Below are 4,794 nucleotides of genomic sequence, written 5' to 3'. Positions count from 1 at the left end.
ATTTTCCAAAAATTCAGGAAATTTTATACTATGTAGGCCAATGCTATCTTTCCATCCAACTAGGAAGGATAAAATTTAGAATAAAGATCTTCCATTCACCAAACCATGGCACAATCTGCATTTTTGAAAGTGGATGATCCTATAAATTATTTATAAATACTTATCGGGAGTGATACTACTTCTTCAAAAATAGCATTATCAGTGTGCTTTAATTAATATACAGAATAAAAATGAAAAAGAAAAACAATTCAGTCATAATTTATATACAGTAAAATTCATCTCTTTTAGTGTGTAATTCTGTGAGTGTTGGCAAACATAATGTTTGTGATTATTACCATAATACAGGTATACAACAGTTCCATCAACTTTAAAATTCTGTGTGCTACTGAATACTCAATCATTCATCCTATCCCCAGCTATGAAAACTGATTCCTATACTTTTGCCTTTGACAAATGTCATGTAAATAGAATCATACAGTATCTAGCTTTCTAAATTTGGCTTCTTACACTTAGCATAACTCATTTAAATTTTATTCATGTTATTGCACAAATTAAGATTGCTACTTTTTAATTACTGAGTAGAATTCTTCCTATGGATGTAACACAGTTTGTTTATCCTTCCTTAATGAGGGTAAAGGGGGCAAAAGTTTTTCCTCTACCCTCCTAGGTTCTTTTGGCTGGTCCAGTAATTAAATTGCCATAAGAGTATTTAACAGGTAAAAAACAAATTTAATTATGTACGTGTAGGAGCCCCATAAGAATATGAGACCCAAGGGCAAGTTGGGCAACTGAGGTTTATAAGCCATCCTGAGCTAAGAAATGGTTTAAGGGCCTGAGTCTTCAAAGCAGAGGGAGGTAATTTGCAGGACAATAAGAAGAGATGTTTAGTAATTAGATGTTTGCCCTGCCATACAGATACGTCATTCTATAAAAGCTATCTCTGGTAATAGGGCTCTCTCTGAAAGAGCCAGTCAAAATTCTTTTAGGTAGTTAAGGTAGAGATAAATTTTTATTTGTTGGGTTTTTTGATGTTTTTTTGTTGTTGTTGTTTGTTTGTTTTTGAGTCTGATGGGTCTTGATTGCCTTCAACTCAAAATAGTCCACATGCCAAAGCAGCATATTTAGGGGTCACTTATTCTGGTCCCCTTCAAGGGACATTTGTGTTGTTTCTAGCTTGGGATAAATATTAATATAAACTCTATAAACATTTGCATATCCGTTTTTGAGAAACAAATTTTTATTTTGTTTGAGTAAATTTCTATGAGTGGGATTGTGAGTTCATATGGCAAAGACTTGATTAACTTTATAAGAAACTGTCAACTGTTTCCCAAGTGGCTGTACCAGAAAAATCAGTGGTCTTATTCATACTCATAGCTCTAAAACAGAGACGTATTAGACATTAACATTCATTCTACAGCTATCATTTTTTGAAACAAATGATAAGCTCTATTTTCTTTATTTATGTTGTATAGATTTCTGAAAATATGCTAAAATAAATTATTTTATTTTGAATTTCAATATTTCCTTAAAAAATTATTTTTTACCATAAATGGACTATGCTGAAATTTCTCTCCTATGTAAATATTCAAAATTAACATGTTATTTTTACCATTAACTGTATATACATATATATATATGTATACATATATATATATATATATATATATATATATATACACTGATAGATTAGATAGTTACATATAAGAATTGGTTTACATTTTAAAATTTATGCCTCTGAGGTTTCAGGGTACTGCTAATGTAAGACATATTCATTATGCTTTATAAGTGTTGTTGATAATATTGGATTTCTTAAAAGCACTTCCAAGAAGGCATTAACAGAATTCTTGTCCAGTGCTATTTCCATTAGATAATAGTGCACACTTGTCATATATGTCTTAAAAATGACACTAATTGGATTGAATATCATACATAACTCATTTAATTTTGGGACAGAGATAATACAGGATATTTTATTACAAAACAACAAAAGAAGTAAAAACCTGGCCATAGCAGCAATTGTCTTACAATGATTACATCATGGTATATTTGGTTGAATCGTCATTCTTTGGGATGCTGGAAAATGATTTTAAGAAAAACTTGGATTGAGGTTTAAGTGATAGTAAAGTTGGATTCAGTATAAGGTATGATGTGGCAGATGGGCCAGAGGTAAGCTATGGAGAAAAAAATGAACAGGAGAGTGAGAAAGTAACCATAGCATTTTAGGTATAGAATTTTTTTTTATATTGTATAAGAGCTGAAATTTATTGTTGATACACAATAAAACAGGAACATTTGTGATATTTTATACAAAAATTTTTTTGAGGTGGAGAATTTAAAAAATCACAATTTTTCAAAAAAATTGAATATTTTAGGAAACAAATACACTTTAAAGTGGGCAGATAATGAGAAAGGGCAGGGAGAGTGTCCCACTAATTCAGGCATGTAAAAGTGCAACCAAACTACCTTGAGTACCAATCTGATGAATTTAGGACCATTTGTCTTTGTGGTCCCCCCATGCTCCAAGGGTAGGCCTGAACTTAAACATGGCAGCTGCCATTATTCTGATATCTGTGTTTATGGAGAAAATCAGTATCTGGTCCTACACCACAACCATAAGAACTTGTTTATATTCTATACTACACCTATATTATGTTAAACTCGGTTGTTCAAAATCCTACAAGAGAATATCAAGATGAAATTCACCCTATCATATATTTTTCCCCTAGATAAATGAATGACATGTGGGGTTCTATCCCATCCATGAACTGTTAAGTATTTTCTGCTGTATAGTTATATTCACAATTCTCTACCTTTCATGATACTGACCTAACTCTCATTTTCTCCCTTCTTTCCCCAAATCTACTGCTTTGCTGTCTAAAACTTATTCTCTAATTAACCAGCCCACTTACATCCATGATATCTTTTAGAGAATTCTTCCATTTCTTTGCTATAAATAAACTTATATGTACCCCAAAGACCATTTCTCACATAGCACTATGAAAATCAGCATAGTTTATTTTCTTATTCTCATTACTCAGAGCTGAGAGCTGACTTAATTGCTCCCTGATACCACTTCAAGATCACTGTTCCATCAAATTCTTAGAAAAATTATTATACCTCAGTTTTTTATCACCATCTCAACTTTTCTCTTCATCCTCAGGGGCTTCAACATCAACACGGACCACTCAATCATGCACCCTGGCCTTTAGTTCCCCAACCTTTTCCTATCCAACAACCATCTCCAATACACTTCAGTCACCTGCTTCTAATAGAGCTTCACTGATTCCATGAGCTCAAATATGCCACTCTTATCGCTGCACTCCTCTTTCCTGCTTGTTTGCCCAACCACTCTAATTACAATTGTTTCATAACATGACTGAAACATTAGTTCACCTCCTCTTAACACTTGCATTTCACCCTAAGGTACAGCATCAGTTTTAATGCTCCCAGTTCAGGGTTGCTTTCTGACCTCTGTCTTCTCGTTTAAAACATGTGTCAAAAACCCAAATATGATTAAATCCATATACCTGCCATCTTGCTTTCTTTACTCATGCCACCAAAATGAGTGATACTTAAAAGAAAAAAATCAATTATACCATGGGACAGACTGCTAAGACCATACATTCATTCTTCACATTATGCAACAGCGTATTAAACCTTCTCATGTTTCTCACACATCCAACTCTTTTCCATTCCTCACTGAGAAAAAGATCCTGTATTCAGAAACAATGGAAGTTGCCAGATGGGAACCACTTTAGTTTCCTATAAAGAGATCTGCCTCCACAACTCACAGCCATCCATAAACTGTTTATTGCCTGGCACTGGAAACCCTTTGGGGAACAAAACACACTACATCCTCATCCTTACACATTTTACTTGAGAAAAGAGAAATTAATCAAATGGAGAGCAAATATACACTTTTAATCATAAATGCAATACATTAAAAAATACAGGTTCTAGTGTAGAGCAACATACAGGATCTTTTATAGATTGGGCAGTGATTCTGTAAGTTTCTAGAGGAGTGACCTTTAAATTTAGTCCTGAAGGATGAGTAAAAATAATCATGTGGACAGTGGGAGGAAAAGCATACCAGAAAAATGAACCAGCATGTGGAAGGCCTAAAAAGGAAAAAAGTTTGATACATTGTAGAAACATTTAAAATACCAGTGTGATTAGAGCATAGGAGGTGGGAGAGCTGCCTTAGGTGCCTATGGAGAATTGAGCTGAGCAACAATCTGGGTAAAGCATGCAGATTAACATTGTCAGTTCTGGGGTAAGCCTGTGTTGGAATTCTGACAGTAGCTGTCATTGGTTGTTTGGGCAAATTCTTTAATCTTCTTGTGCCTATTTTGCACAGTTATGAGATAATAATAATGATGGTGATGATAGAAACTATGTAATATTAAGCATAAGGCTGCTATGAAATAAAAATTATTTAATATATGTAGAGTACTTAGAATATATGCAGGTACTTAGTCCCTGGCTTAAGATAAAAACACAATAAATGTTAGTTTTTGCTGTTATTTTTGTTGTTGTTTGAGTTCATGTTAAAGACTTCAGTTTTCATGTTCAACACCATGGACAGTCATCAATGAGTTTAAAGTTGGAAAGTGACATGATACTTTTGACATTTTCAAATATCACCTGGAGTGATTATAAAGATTGGACTGAAGGAGGCAATGATAAAATCTGGAAGGATATTAGGGAACCAATGCAGTAATTCATCAGGTAAATGAAAATGAGTTAGCCAACACTAATAATTTATGGGTTAGTGTAGAGTATGTACATTAGCTA

The sequence above is a fragment of the Monodon monoceros genome, unplaced genomic scaffold (genome assembly GCF_005190385.1).
Source record: "Monodon monoceros isolate NGI ecotype Baffin Bay Population unplaced genomic scaffold, NGI_Narwhal_1 Super_Scaffold_11, whole genome shotgun sequence".
Classification (NCBI taxonomy): domain Eukaryota; kingdom Metazoa; phylum Chordata; class Mammalia; order Artiodactyla; family Monodontidae; genus Monodon; species Monodon monoceros.
The sequence above is the reverse complement of the archived record's forward strand: the minus strand, read 5'-3'. Positions refer to the sequence as shown.